Consider the following 17,083-nt stretch of genomic DNA (forward strand, 5'->3'; position numbering starts at 1 on the left):
GATGTTTATGGTTGACTTAAAAATGAAAATTTTACCTTATAATTATTGGGTCGTTACAATATTTGTGTATTTTTATATACTTTAAATGTATAATCGTATTATTTTTAATGTTTTTATGTATTTTACATCAAGTTGTCTTCACTATTTCATCTAATTCCTATAGCCTCTTCGAGTATGTCTAGATCATTTTGTTACATACCCACATATTTAAAGATTTTCCCATTCGCATATCTTGAAATTAAAACTTGAATTAAAAAACAAATAATAATTTATGCCTTCAGGCATAACACGGCCGTCTTAGGGATGTTGAAATTAGAGAAAAATTTATTGACCGTGAACAAACTATATATCCATTACAAATTCTGAATTTATCGAAAGGAATTTAAGTATGTAATAGCATTTCTAAGGTTCTTTACCTAATACCAAGGTTGTAAAACAACATCGATGGACTGAGATTAAAGTACTAATGGGTTAGGTGTGGATTAATCGGAGGATTACTCAAATACCATTAATTATTACGAATAGTAATCAAAAAAATAATAAATATAAGTTTAAACCAAAGAATATAAATATACAATAATGTTTTTCCTTATACAAAATATGCAACAATGTTTTTAAATAAGGTTGAATTAAACAATGAGTTAATATGAAATCGTTAAATGTTTGATGTTCCATTAACTTTTAGATTTAAAGTCATGTAATGATGTAAGGAATAAAAATTTTCCAGCACAAACATCTTCATCTTCTCCACATGAGACTTGGGGGCTCCTTGGGGACAAATGAGACTGGTGAATTGTCCGTATCTACATATATTATTATTTTCTGTTTTAATTTGATGTTTAATTTCAATATAATCGAATGAGAAAAGCTTAAAATATGTTGGTATATAGGAAAACTATTATGATGTACTCGATGAAGCTGCAAGAATTTGATAAAATGGTGAAGATGACTTGAAGTAAAAAGTATAATTAATACATAAAAATAATACGGTTCTACATTAAAAATACATAAATATCTACATAACAAACTTTAAAAAATACATAAATACGTAAAAATATAGATAAATACATAATACATAAAAAACAGTTAAAAATACATAAAAAAAAATATGTAAAATACTTAAAAGTACACAAATACATTTATACATTTAAAATAAATAAACATCTATATAAAAAATATATAAAATACACAAATACGTAAAAATAAATATAAATATGTAATATAAAGAATAATACATAAAACTACATAAGAAATATGTAAAATACCTAAACATACATATAAATACTTCAAAAATATGTTTATACATTAAAAATATATGTAAACATATATATATATATATATATATATATATATATATATATATATATATATATATATATATATATATATATAAAATGCGTAAAAATATACGTTTATATATTATATATAAATTTTGACAAAATCTACAGACCAATCTTATTATTTTGGAAAAAATAACAATTTAGTCTCATGACCTGCTGAACAAGTTAAAAAAGAGTAAAGTAAATAAATTAGCCGGTTTCTTGAGCTTTACTATTCAAAAGGATAAATAGTCGGACCTTTATGTTAAAAAAACAATTTAGGAATTTTTAAAGATTTTCCAAAATATTGGGATTTTTCTAAAGATTTTCATAAATTAACAAACAAAAATTCAAATAACCCCAAATTTATTATATAGTATCCAGCTCATATGCAGAAACTGCATATGAAAATAAGCATAAAAAAATTAAGAAATAATTATATGGAAACGTAGATAAACTCCAAAGTTTAAAAAAGTCGGTATCATAAAAAAAACGTTTTATAAAGTTTAAAGTTGAAAGGGTCAAAATATATTTTTTAGAATTACAGTGGCCAGTGGTGATTATAGGAAAAACAAATTTTATATATATATATATATATATATATATATATATATATATATATATATATATATATATATATATATATATATATATATATTATTGAAAATGAATATTTTAATTTATAAAATTAAAGAATTAAAAGTGATATATTATATAGTAGTTGTTTAGGTAAAAAATTACTTTACAAAATAAAGAGACTAAAAATATAATTTGACAATTTAAAGCATAATAAGATAATAGCAATATAAACTTAATTGGCATAAGAACTTAAATTGCCAAAACAAAATTAAATTGCCTAAAACCAAAGTTGGTGCCCACAGACTTTGGTTTAATTAGAATATCGTTAATTAATGATACTTCAAATTCCATCCACGATGTCAACCCTTCTTCCCCTTTGACACGTATACGCTGATAGGAAGGGCTTCTAGATAAGAGTTATTATACATATATATTAGAATTGTCTACCCTTAGCTACAGTAAAGTAGCTAAGGGATTGACATAATTCGTCCTTCTTTTTTTTTTGCCTGATGTTGCATTATTATACATACAATTAATTTCCAACAGGCTTAGCTACAGTGTTTTTTTAGCCGTGGGGTAAATGTTTTGGCAGCTAATAATTTTTATCGGCTTTGAGTTTTTTTTACTGGCTGGAGATTTAGTGTTGATGTTGGAGCTAAGGCTTGCGGGTTCAGTAGGTAAGCCCATTTCTGATCCTACCGCCCAATCAGAATAAGATCGGTGTGCCTGATTACGTATTACGGTGTGATATCCACCGCTTCATGAAAACCTGATTGGTGTGCCTGATTACGTCTGATCCCAAATCGTTCTCAAAAATATGAAATCTCAATGTTTCATGTCTTCTTCGCTTCTCGGCTATCACCACCATCGATTCCTCTTACCATCACGGTCCACCGCCCTGGTCGACTATCACATACGTTTATTTTCATGCGCCGCAGTAAGCTCTACCACCATCGCAATCGACGCAATTCCCAATTCTGGTTCTCTCAATGGTTAATTGTCGCAAATTGCAATTATGATGTCCATGTTTGTACGTTGTTCGTCGTATGTGGTGTAAAGTTTAGTTAAGTTAATACTCATTTAGTTATTAATTTTGAAGTTGAAATTTTGTCGAAGGAACACGATTTTATTGAAAATAGAATTTATGCAAATGAGAATAACGTGTTGGTTAGGTGAATTTCCATGTGGGTATGATAAATTTTGTATTGATAACGTCATTTGATATGCATGCAATGTTAAACAATTATTGATTGTTGTTTGTTCGTTGAACGTTCGTTCGTTTGGTTTTACCTCTTTGGTGCCTTCGCATGTGTAGCTTTTTGAATAATTTATTTCTGAATTGTGTGTCAGTATATGAATTGAAGCAACGAAGGAATCCAATTTGCTATTGACCTGTTTAGGAGGTGGTTAGATGGAGAAAGTGATAACATTGAATTTAGCAATGAATATAAATGAAGCCACCAAGAACATATATGAGAAAAAGTAGCTCTGAAGAGGTAGAAGATACAGGAAAAGAAATGGTTCCACCTGTTGCAAAATCAATTCACGGATCAACTTCAAGGCCAAAGCTTATTTAAGGGGATTTTGAAGAAAGAGATCCCACCATTCTTTTGCCTAATCGATCTGATGATATGTCACAATTGGCTTTAGACATTGGAGGTAAATTTTCTTCTTTTAGTTTAATTTAGTTGTAATTTTACAAGATTGCTCTTTTGTGTTTCTTGAATGCCTTTGTAGTTGTAAATATGATCTAATTTCAACGATTTGTATCAGGGTCTCTCATAAGGTTAGTTTATTTTACAAGACGTGAGGATAGATTATTCAATGACATAAGAAAGAAGTCCATGAAGGAGAGATTTGGAGTTACTAATGGCAGGAGGAGCTTTCCTATCCTTGGAGGGAGGCTGCATTTTGTGAAATTTGAAACAACTAAAATTAATGAATGTTTGACATTCATCCACTCAAAACAACTTCAACAGTTAACAAAAAAAACAAAAATTATTATGACCCATGCGGAGCATGGGGACTACACTAGTTTATATAACTACCATAGTTTTTGTTTTGGAAACGGGAAAACATTATATAAATAACAAGACCGGACAAAAGCAAGAAGCTCATGAGAGGGGAAAGAGTGCAAAATAGAGAAAGAAGACAATTATAAAAGTTTGACAATTAAAAAAAACTAAGAGCAAGACAAAGGATAACAATTCCATTCCGCCTACCTATCCACACATTCCCCCAGTATTTATGTTGCATTTCAACGAACACTATTATGTACGTGGTCTTAACGTGTGTAATTAAAAAGTGATCAATATTAATTAATTACAACGGTTTTTTGGTTTTTTTAAATGGAAAATCTAATGTACTCTAAAATTAAAATTTTAATTTCATCATAAACCATAACATGATTTGAACCTTCGACCTCAAAAAAAAAAAACATTTATGTCGTTCACCACTAAGTGACAACTATACCCGATTTGATCAATAATTTGGTACCAAGACCAAAATTAAGTGACCATTTAATATATGGTGAATCTGAAGAATGTTGTTAGTAATTGATAATAAAACATAACAAAACATGGATCGAATAAAGCTCATGCTTACACATCATGTCAAATATGTTGTTTTAGATCGTTTCCAAAAATGACTTGAAGTAGTAATGAACTTTTAATTTTGTTAGCATTTAGTCAAATATGCCATGTTAGATTGTTTCTAAACCTATGTTATAAGTATATTCCTAAAACCACAACACTCGTTGTTTTTTCAAATTCTATGTGATTAAATTTGTTTCTACTGTACTTCTAAGTCTAATTTCTACTACTTTAGACAATTAAGGTATATCACACCATTAATACAACCTTCTTACTTTCCTATCCTTCATATTCAGTTTGTGCTCATTCTTAATAATATTTAGATTAATTTACATATTAATGGCTTGAAAAGGTTAGAAACTTTCAATTTTATTCACATTTAGTCATTAAATTTTTTTTTTTCATTTTGATTTACACCTAAATTATTTGAAATTGTTTACATTTTACCCTTATGATCCGAATTGATGATAATGATAAAATGCGAACAATTTCAATTAATTTAGAAGTAAATCAAAAAATCCAATAACTAAATATCAACAAAATTAAAAATTAGTTACCCTGACAAGTCATCATCGCTTCTAAATTTCATCTCTATCTCATGGGAATATTTGTTAAAACTAAAAATGTATTCTGCTATTTCACTATAAAAATATTTTTCATCTCACATAAACTCTGAAAAAAAAACCTATATGATTGTAATCCTTACTGTTTCTAACCATGCCGGCTTATAAACTTAAATAATCATTAAATAAAATTTAGATGGTCGGCAAGGGTTGTGTATAAAAGCAAGACATATTTGCTATAATGTGTACCTTGGTACACGTGAATCTGTAACTCAGTACTCTTGCTGCTCGACAATGTCAATGGGCCAGATGCACGTTCTAATTACTTTCTTTCTACCAACATATTGTATCTTACTTTTTCACCCTTTGCTTCCTCGGTTTACTTCAAAATCTCAAGTAGTTTTGGTTCTAACAATAACGAAATCCTATATAGAGGAAGTGCAGTGCCTTCTTCTGGAGCTGTACAGTTTACCGATGTGAATTATGTGTGCCAAGTAGGCCAAGCCATCTACGGCGATAGAGTCCAAATGTGGGATTCCAGCTCAGGGAAAGTCTCGGATTTCACTACGCGTTTCTCCTTCACCATTGACACCGACGATCAACCCACCTCAAACTATGGAGACGGGTTTGCATTCTTTCTTGGCCCTGCGGATTTCCAAATCCCACCCAACTCTGCTGGTTCCTTTCTTGGTCTCTATAACTTATCTAGTTATAGAGAGTCGTCCCAAAATCACATGATCCATGTCGAGTTCGACAGTTTTGTTGACACTCAATGGGATCCTCTGTATGAGCATGTTGGGATAAACAAGAATTCCATCTTTTCAGCTAACACCACCGCTTGGAGTGCTGGTAACCACAGCGGAGATGTTGCTGAGGTTACAATCTCTTATACTGCTCAAACAATGATGATGATAGTATCTTGGACCTACAATGCTGAAACCCCTCCAAAAACTTCAAGCGTTTCATATCATGTTGACCTTAAGGAGGTTCTGACTGAATGGGTGATCGTAGGCTTTTCCGCTGGCACCGGCATCCTTGTAGAGAAAAATACACTTTTATACTGGGAGTTCAATTCAACCTTAAATGGTAAATGGCGAAGCCCCGAAGAGAGATCCGGTATATCAGGAGACTTAGTTCCTGGTGCCATAGGTCTGATCATTGGTATGGTCATAGCCATGATTATTGGCATAGTGATCTTCATGATTTTCAAGAAGGGTTGGGTCATAGGTAATGGAAGAAGCACCAATGAAGCCACACAAGAGGAAATTAAACTGATCGCAATACCCAGTAGTGCTAATAAAGAAAGTGAAACAAGGCCTTCACCACTGGAATATTCTTACTCTGATCTCCAATTGGCAACAAACGACTTCTCCGAAGACAACAAGTTGGGTGAAGGAGGTTTTGGCGGTGTTTACAAGGCACGTCTTCCAATTTCAGTCCACCAGGAGGTTGCTGTGAAGAAGATATCAGAACGTTCTACACAAGGACAAAACGAGTACGCAGCTGAGGTGGCGACCATAGGCAAACTGAAACACCCTAATTTGGTGGAACTTGTAGGTTGGTGCGAAGAGGAAGGTAAGTTCTTGCTTATATACAAAATAATGCCAAATGGTAGTCTTGATTCTTACCTCTTTGGCAATAAAGGCCCTCTTGGTTGGTCCAATCGATATAAAATAGCTAAGGGTTTGGCATCTGCATTACATCATCTTCATGAGGAGCAAGGTGAAAAATATGTTCTTCATAGAGATATCAAACCAAGCAATGTGATGCTGGATTCAGGTTTAATCCGAAGCTTGGAGATTTTGGTTTAGCTCGACTTAAGAACAGCAATGAGCAAATCTCAAAAACTACTAAAGTGGCTGGAACCTTGGGATACTTCGCACCTGAGTATGTTACTTCACGTAAAGCTAGCAAGACAACAGATATGTATAGCTTTGGTGTCACTGTATTGGAAATTGGGAGTGGGAGAAGTGTGGAGAACCAAATCTCGGACATGGACTTGGTAGAATGGGTTACGCATTTATACCGAGAGAAGCAACTTCTTTTAACAGTTGATGAGAGGCTATCGCATGACGTTAATGAGAAACAATACAATTGTTTGATGACTGTAGGGTTGTCATGTACACACCCTGATCCAAGTAAAAGATTAACCATTGCAGAAGTAATTCGAGCATTAAAAAATGTTACTCCGCCTGAAGTCCCCGAAAATATGCCTACTCCCCGATATGACACACCCACTAATCATGCATCTACTTCAGAAACAAAGTCATAAAGATTATGCATTCATGATTTACAGATACTGCCCGAACTTTACGTTTCTAAACGTTTTCCCTTACCTCTTTAACGCCTGGTGCCATCTCCAAAAATAAGTCTAGGGGTCATATCATATATCCAGTATTGAGTGGTTCTTAATTAGTTCTCATTTCTAATATACGTTGTTATAATGTTTATATTAATTTTCATTAACATTTTTTGTACAATGTTTAAGGGATATTTCTTTAGCAAGTTACAATGTGAATTCTAATTAAAACACTGCTTTTTACAATATACATGACAAACTAGACAAATGTCCTAGCATTGAGTGGTTCTTAATTAGTTCTTGTTTCTAATACTCTGTTATAATGTTTGTTAATTTTCATTAACATTTTTTGGAAAATGACATAAATGTCCTACAAATTTTTTAGGGTTTACCCATTTAGTTCTTAAAGTTTTTGTCGGCCTTCATGGGTCCTTAAACTATGATATGACCTGCTCTTTTAGTTTCTGTCAACCTGTAATAGTCGGTTCAGTGACATTTTAATGACATTTTAGATCAAAAAAATACTCACATTATGCCCCTATAAAACTAAAAAATAAGTTTGTCGATCAATTCGTATAAAAACACTCTCTTTCCTTTCTTCTAAATAATTAACTAGTAATAATATATTTTTCATAAACACTCAATCATAGCATATTAAGAAGATGAGTGTCGACTATGTTTCATATATTGCATGTTATATTTATCTAATAAGACGTACATTCTTTAATAAGAAAATGCATCAAATTAAGTCAAGATTCTTGGTCATCTGATGTTTAATAATCAACCGAAAAAGAAAACTAAAACAACGGCCAACTTGTAAATATAGTATGGATGATTTTTATTTAATTATGCTAAAAGGTAATTAAGAATAAACTATTTTATAAAAGAACAAACGTTGAAATTACTTTCTATTCGTCACACATATTCTCATAACTCATGAACCTTTTCAATAAATAAATTAATAAGATGTACCATGGCAGAATCTATCATCTATTAAAAGCAGAAGCTAAATCTAGTTATAAAAACAAATAAACAGAAAATGAAAATGACTCAACGGTATTCTTTGCTGTGTGGCAACTTCTGCTTGCTTTTCTTGCTATCAGCTCCTTTGTTAATTAGAATATCATCCACATTAATAACGAAGGATCCGAAGGAAGCTCCATATGTCTCTTCTTCCATGCCCCCAAGAATATCAAAGCTATTTATGTTAATGGACTATCCACAAGCTTCTTGAAATGATACCTTTTTGTACCCAACAAGAAGATCACGAACCCCATAACAATCACCAAAGCCACGATCCCATACCCCCACCGACGACCAAGATTGTCCTGGATATAAAAAAGAACAGTAACCGCCCCAAGCGACCCGATAGTACTTATAAAGAAGAAGAACCAGCTAAAGAAACCAACCATTTGCACTACAAGAGAATCACTCTTTAGCGGCGACGTTATTACCGGCGATAGAGGCCTTTAGCGGCGACTCTAGAGAGTGTCGCCGCTAAAAGCCCATGTCGTCGGTAATAGCGTCGCCCTAAAGGGTGATCACCTGAATCCGTGTCTTCTCCTTCCGTTACACCAACACCGTTCGATCAAATATCCAATCCAACGGTTAGGGTACCCTTATCCGAACTAACCTAATACCGGCGACATATGTGTCGTCGCTAAAGGTTGCAATTGTCGCTACTAATAGTTCACTAAAAAATGACGTGGTACCCTTCCCTCCAGATTGTCGCCGCTATTGATAAGAGTCGCCAGTAATAACCTATTAGTCGCCGCTAAAGGTGTCGCTGGTAAAAGCTTCACGCACGTACGCAGAAACTTCATTCTTGTTACTTGCTTTCTGTTTCTTGCCCTTTTCTCCTTCGCCCCTTACACATTCTACCGAGTTCATCTTCAATTTGCCTCTTCCATCTTGATTTCTCCATACATTGTGTCATATTAAGGGTATTAGGGATTAAGGTGTTATTTGGGACCAATTTCTAAGTCAAGTTCTTGAAGAAATTAAGGTAATTTGATTTGAAAATTTCTTTGATAATTTCCTTGTTAATTTGTATGTTAACACTGAAAAAGTGTTGATTAAATTTCTAAGTCTTGGTAATTTAATTTTATGTTACCCTTGCAAATATTGTTGAAGTGATTTGTGACATTTTGGATGGCTCCCAGGTTGTGGATTTGTAGCTTCATTGGGTGGGTAACAGTTTTTCCAGCTATTACCGGTTTATTTCCGCCACTATAGGTTCTATTATTTCATTTTTTGTGAATTTGGTATTTATATGTGAAAATTGTCATATGTGAAAATTGTGTGTATATTTGATATTTGTATGTGAAAATTATGTGTATATTTGATATTTGATGTATATGGTATATGAGTATTTGGTAGAAATATATATATATATATATATATATATATATATATGATGTTATTATCTAAATATATGTGAAATTATATGTATTTGTTATAAGTAGGATGTTATTGTGTGTATGTGAATGTATGTATGTTTGTTGTAAATGTGGTATATGATTGTGAAATTTTTGTATTTGGTATACTTAGGATGTTATTATCTATATATGTGAAATTATGCGTATTTGGTTTAAGTATGATGCTATTTTGTGTGTATGTGAATGTATTTGTATTTTGTGTATATGTGGTATATGTATGTAAAAGTATGTGAATTTCATATTCTTATGTATTATGTAAAAGTATGTGATATATGTATGTAAGTAGGATGCTAGAATTGAAAAAAATAATAATAATAAATTATTGTTATATTCATGTGTGTATTGGATATTTGGGGGGGGGGGGGGGGGGGGGGTGGGGGGGGGTGTTTGAACTTTGAATGATTATCCATTTTTTAAATCATGTCATTTTGATAATTGTGGCAAAGTGTTAATAATCACATTTTAATGTTTGAATAGATGTGAATACAATAAAATTAAAATGATTATTTAAAAACCAAACTGTCAATACGCACCAAAACAAATATGATTTTTAGGAAAACGATAAAAATTACTTATCAAACCTGTTTTAAATACTTTTAAGTCATGTTTATTATTATTATTAATTTTATTACTAGAAAAAAAATGAGAATAAAAAATTGCAAAATAATATTAGTATAAGCTTTACAAAATAAGATTATTATAATTGACAAAAATAAATCAACACTCTAAAACCAAAAATATATATTTTATAATCTCGACGGTAAATTACAAATACTAGAAACAACAACACAACAACATATATATATATATATATATATATATATATATATATATATATATATATATATATATATATATATATATATATATATATATATATATATATAATTTCGACGGTAAATTACAAATACTAGAAATAACAACATATTTATAACATATTTATATAATGTTATAAATAATATATATATATATATATATATATATATATATATATATATATATATATATATATAGTTTCATATTTATAACATATTTGTAATATATTTATATTAAGTTTTATAGTTATATAGTTAACTTATTTATAACATATTTATAATAAGTTATATAGTTAATTTATAATCTTCAAATTAACTTATAATGTTATATTTCTATAGTTTCATATTTATATTTAATACTTACAACTTTTGCCTATATAAATTGCAAGTAATTGTAATTAAAATTAATTTAAAAAATGCATAAATAAAAAATTTTAATTTAATTTTTTTGATTTTTAATTTTTTTTTTCTTTTAGTTGTAAAAAACATGTGGATTGGGAAAAAAAACAATGTTAATTATGTATACTAAACTCTAAACCCAAAATTATATTTCAGCAACATCATGTCTATTGATAAAAGCTAGACTACTAATCCATATCGAAACCATTCCGAGTTCCAAGCAGGACTCAAAGCTTTTATCGAGAAGTCGAAGTCACACCTTGATAGTAATGGTAAAATCAGATGTGCGTGTGAAAAATGTGATAACACTTCAAGTACCCGACTGCAGTTGAATGCCATATATTTATAAATGGTTTCAGTAAGTCATACAAAATTTGGATCTATCATGGTGAATCTTTTATTCCTCCAGTCGTCTTGCCAAGTAACCAAATGGCCGATTTAATCGACGATGTGATGTGAGAGTCGAGAGAAAATGATACCAACCTTGATGAAGGAACCTCGAATACAAGTGGTAGCGGTGTGGATGATGATTTTGCACGGTTGTTGGAAAAAATGGAAACTCAATTGTATCCTGGTTGCATCTTTTCTTCCCTTGAGTTTCTAGCAAAGTTAATGCATATCAAGGTGAACAACAAATAGACTGATAGTTCATTTGATCAACTCCTTGATTTGTTGCAATTAGCATTTCCCAAAGGCAATAAGATTCCCCTTTCACATTATCTAGCCAAAAAGAAACTAAAGTCTATTGGCCTAGGGTATGAGTCGATACATGTGTGCAAAAACGATTGTTGTCTCTTTTGGAAAGAACATGATTCATTGCAAGTTTGTCCCGTTTGTAAAGAGAGCCGATGGATTGATAAAAACATCAAGGGTAAGAAAGTACCTCATAAGGTGTTACAGTACATTCCTATGACCCTTAGACTACGACGTTTATATTGTTTGAGGCACAGTGCCAAAAATATGATTTGGCATAGTACCAGACGTTCAAAAGATGGTGTGATGCTTCATCTTGTTGATGGGGAACATTGGCAAGATTTTGATAAAAAAAATACCTTGACTTCTCGAGTGAACCCCGTAATGTATGCCTAGGTCTTTCAGCTGACGGTTTCAATCCATTTGGAAACATGTGTAATCCACATAGCACATGGCCGGTCATACTCACCACATACAATCTGCCACCCTGGCTTTGTATGAAAGAGTCATCATTCATGTTGACTTTGTTGATTCCAGGCCCGAAAGCTCCTGGCAAGGATATGGATGTTTTCCTTAGACTGTTGGTGGAAGAGCGTGAACATTTGTGGAACTCAGGCGTACGTATTAAAGATGCGGCGACAAACACATTCTTCACGATGAGAGCTATGTTGTTGTGGACAATAAACGATTGGCCAGCTCGTAGTAGTCTATCAGGTTGGAGTGGGCAAGGGTATAAAGCATGTGCTACTTGCAATGAAGACACTCCTTCGTACCGCGCAACAAACAAAGTTGTATATATTGGTCATCGTCGTTTCCTAGATGCTAATGATCCGTTAAGAAAGAGGTTGGACTTTAACGGGATGGAAGAGACAAGACATGCTCCGAGACACTTTAGTAATGATGACATACAAGAGCAACTAGGTCGCCTACTAACTCGTAAACCGGGTAAACATCCTGAGCATGGAGGCGGGGAGCCAAAGCGACAAGATTACGAGTTGAACTGGTGGAAACAAAGCATTTTCTACGAACTCGAGTATTGGTCTTCTCTACAGTTGAAACACGACATAGATCTCATGCATGTCTAGAAAAATGTGGACAAGATTTTATTAGGTACTCTTCTGATGAACGATAAAAGCAAAGACACATCAAATACACGAGAGGACTTGAGAATTCTAAACATTCGGAGAAATGAATGGTTGCAAAAAAATGGTGACAAGTTTCATAAACCCCAAGCAAGATACTCTTTCACGAAATCTACTCGACAACTCTTTTGTCAATTTATAAAAGAGGTTAAACTGTCGGATGGGTTTGGTTCTAACATCAGTAAGAAAGTGAACGATACCAATACTAACATTATTGGGTTGAAATCGCATAAACCACCACATTCTTATGCAACGTTTGATACCGATTGGAGTAAGAGGGTTGTTAGACAAAGATATTTATACACCTATTGTAGACCTTTGTACGTTTTTCAAGCAACTTTGTTCCAGAACATTGAAGGTGGAGGATATGAGGAAAGCAAAAGTAAACATTATTGCAATCTTGTGCAAGTTAGAATTGATTTATCCTCTAGCGTTTTTTGACATTATGGTTCATTTAGTTTTGCATTTACCTGATGAAGCGATTTTCGGAGGCCCGGTATGTATGAGATGGATGTATCCCTTCGAAAGGTATATGAAAAAACTAAAAAACTATGTCAGAAACAAGGCGAAGCCGGAAGGTTCTATAGCTGAGGGTTATGTTGCTGAAGAAGCTTTATCATTTTGTTCGATGTACCTTCAAGATGTAAAGAATCATCCGGAAAGAAATGAAGATGTTGTCATTGAAAAAAAAAGTTTTGGATGTTTGAGTCTAAATGTCGACCGGCCAGCACAACTCAAATCAAAACTCTTAATTTAACGGAAATGCATAACATGGAATGCTTTGTATTGAATAGCCGTGAAGAAGTCAGACAGTATATCAAGTAATTAATCTTATCTCTAACTTTCATCCTTAATTTTTTTTTTATCTTTTTAAATCTATATCTTTTGGTCATCAACATAGGAAATTCAAATCTGAGCATCCCCAAAGTGATGAAAAGAGAATTTCGTAATTGGTTTCGTGAAAAGGTAATATAAATTATTAAACAAATTTGTTTCGTTGATCTAACGAATACATAATACATATTAATTTATAATTTCTAGGTTCATTAAATGAAAATAGAAAACTCTCCAGAATTCCACAAAGAGTTGTCGGCTCTTGCAATGGGTCCGCAAATGAATGCTTATTCTTACACCGCATGCATAGTCAATGGTGTTAGGTTTATGGTACTTAATCGTGTCACACAACGTACAACACAAAACTCTGGGGTTTTAGCGGTGGGTGAGAAAGGCAAGAAATATTATGGCCAGTTAGAAGAGATTATAGAGTTGAGGTATACACATGATTATTCAACTGTACTATTTCGTTGCAAGTGGTTTGATACTCGAACATGAGTTATTTCTAGTGATAATTTCACCAGTACAACACACGACGCGAAGCATACAAAGATGATCAACTCATATATGCTTCACAAGCCAAACAAGTGTTCTACATCAGAGAGTCAAACAATAACCATCGGTGTGTTGTCGAGCATGTTAATCATCGAAGTATTTGGGATCTACCATCGAACGATGACCTTCTTCAAAATGTTGACAATGTCTCACACGAAAATGTAGACAATCTCGATGTACTTTAAAATATCTCTTCATCTGATGCTCCACTTTTTATCGATTTCCACATGTACTTTCAAAACATTCCTAGAGTCATTGTTGATGTAGAAAGTGCAACTGAAGTTCCTCCGCCAACTGGTAGAGTCAATGATGTTTCTGATCGCGAGACTGATTACGATAAGACCGATTCTGATTATGATACTGAAGAAGACACTGAAGGATATGAGGAAGATTTAGATTAGAATAGTTCTTATGTAATGTGTATTTGTAATATGTGTTTGCAATATGAACTTTATTTGGATTTCTAGTTTAAATAGAAATGTGTATTCCTATGCAAATGTTTATTTTTATGTAATGTGTATCTGTAATAAAAATTGTATTTGTATATCTTATAGTTTTTTCAGGAAATGATGAGCATATGCATTTTGTTTATGTATACCATGGCTGCTGTCATGGGTCATGGACATGGGGAAGACGGAGCTGAGGACCCACCTATCCCAGGTGGTAAAGATGCTGGTCAGCATGAGCAAGACGGTAAATCTTAGTATGAATTTTTATTTAATATTTTTGTTTAATTATTATAAATTAAATATCTTTTCTAATAATTTTTAATTATATTTGTAGTTGAGGAACGTGCCCAAAGGAAAGTTCGAGGCAAAGCAAAAAATATAAAACTTGAAAAAGCAATATTACGGAACCAGGGGAAACCAATTAGCTTGCAATATGATAGGGATATCACATTTGATCCCGTAGGAGAGCCGAAAGACATGTTTTCCCGAGAAGTTGGAAAAACAATGTGGCAGATGGTCTCGTTTGACAAATGGACTTGGAAAAAAGTTTCCCCTTCAATACAGGACACCGTATTACAACATTTAGCGGTAATTATTTATTTAAATATATTTTATATGGTTAACTATAATTATTTTTTACTTGGTTAACTTTTTTTTTGTAGAAAAAGTTTGATTTGGATCAGATGTACCATGATGTATAAGCTAATCTGTTGACAAAGAGTTTTCAAGCAGCTTTGTTAAAAGGTTATCGAGAACGTAAAGCTGACGCAAAAGAATATTTTATGTTAATTGGAGGGTATGATGATATCCCGGGAGCATTAGCCAATCCTCCGGAGGGAATGCTAGTTGATAACTGGGCGAAGGTAGTTGAGTATTTTCAAACGGGCAAACACAAAATTGCATCAGAAAGGAACAAAAAAGTCCGTGAAATGCAAACAAGTGTGAATTTGTGGGGGTTCGAGCTCGTATAGCAGTACTTGCTATAAGAAGGTACTGTACGATACATGTAATATTTATTTAAAATATAATCTAATTTTTAAAGTTAAACAGAACCTTAAGAGAGTGGAAACGTTTCGCAAAGCTCATACCGATAAGAATGATGTATTTGTTACTGCTGAGGCGGTACAACAATACGTAAGTATTTAATTATAATTTTATCATATAATTAAATGTTTATTTATACTTAATTATTACTCACTTTTGGGAGTTATAAAATCGGTTAGTTGAAGAGCTGTTAGAACAAACTCAAGGTGAAAGTGAGTTAACACCCGCTCAAGAAAGAGCAGCATTCGAGAAAGTATTATGAGAGCGACGTGGCCATATTAGAGGCATTGGCCATAAACCTTCTGCTTTCCCGCTGATTCCACAGCCTTCGCAGCCATCACAACAATCATCACAACCATCACAGGTAAAACAATCTACTTTGGTTTTTGTCCTAAGTGCAAGAAATAGCAATGTACTTTGGTTTTCTATCTTAATTTAAAAATAGAAATCTACTTTAGCATCGTAAAATGCATGTTGAATTGGTAATTTTGGTTTTGTGGTGATTATTTGCTAAAAGGTTTGGTAATTTGGTTTTTGTCCCAAGTGCAAGAAATAGCAATGTACTTTGGTTTTTTATCTTAGTTTAAAAATAGCAATCTACTTTAGCATCGTAAAATGCATGTTGAATTGGTAATTTTGGTTTTGTGGTGATTATTTGCTAAAAAGTTTGGTAATTTGGTTTTTGTCCCAAGTGCAAGAAATAACAATGTACTTTGGTTTTATATCTTAGTTTAAAAATAGCAATCTACTTTAGCATCATAAAATGCATGTTGAATTGGTAATTTTGGTTTTGTGGTGATTATTTGCTAAAAAGTTTGGTAATTTGGGTTTTGTCCCAAGTGCAAGAAATAGCAATGTACTTTGGTTTTCTATCTTAGTTTAAAAATAGCAATCAACTTTAGCATCGTAAAATGCATGTTGAATTGGTAATTTTGGTTTTGTGGTGATTATTTTCTAAAAAGTTTGGTAATTGGGTTTTTGTCCCAAGTGCAAGAAATAGCAATGTACTTTGGTTTTCTATCTTAGTTTAAAAACAGCAATCTACTTTAGCATCGTAAAATGCATGTTGAATTGGTAATTTTGGTTTTGTGGTGATTATTTGCTAAAAAGTTTGGTAATTGGGTTTTTGTCCCAAGTGCAAGAAATAGCAATGTACTTTGGTTTTCTATCTTAGTTTAAAAATAGCAATGTATTTTGATAGTTTTTGTTTATGTTTGACAATCTAACTTATAAGTTTATATATATATATATATATATATATATATATATATATATATATATATATATATATATATATATATATATATATATATATATTGTTATTAATTATGTAGTTGGAAAATCTTCGTGCAATGCTCAGCGA

At 32.3% G+C, this 17,083-nt stretch overlaps 1 pseudogene; it reads left to right on the forward strand.

Moving 5' to 3' along the window:
- The window catches only part of LOC111901532 (L-type lectin-domain containing receptor kinase IX.1-like), a 117,630-nt pseudogene extending 110,306 nt beyond the window's left edge, over positions 1–7,324 (forward strand).
- Positions 7,325–17,083: the final 9,759 nt, after the last annotated feature.

Source organism: Lactuca sativa, chromosome 4, assembly GCF_002870075.4.
Source record: "Lactuca sativa cultivar Salinas chromosome 4, Lsat_Salinas_v11, whole genome shotgun sequence".
NCBI lineage: Eukaryota > Viridiplantae > Streptophyta > Magnoliopsida > Asterales > Asteraceae > Lactuca > Lactuca sativa.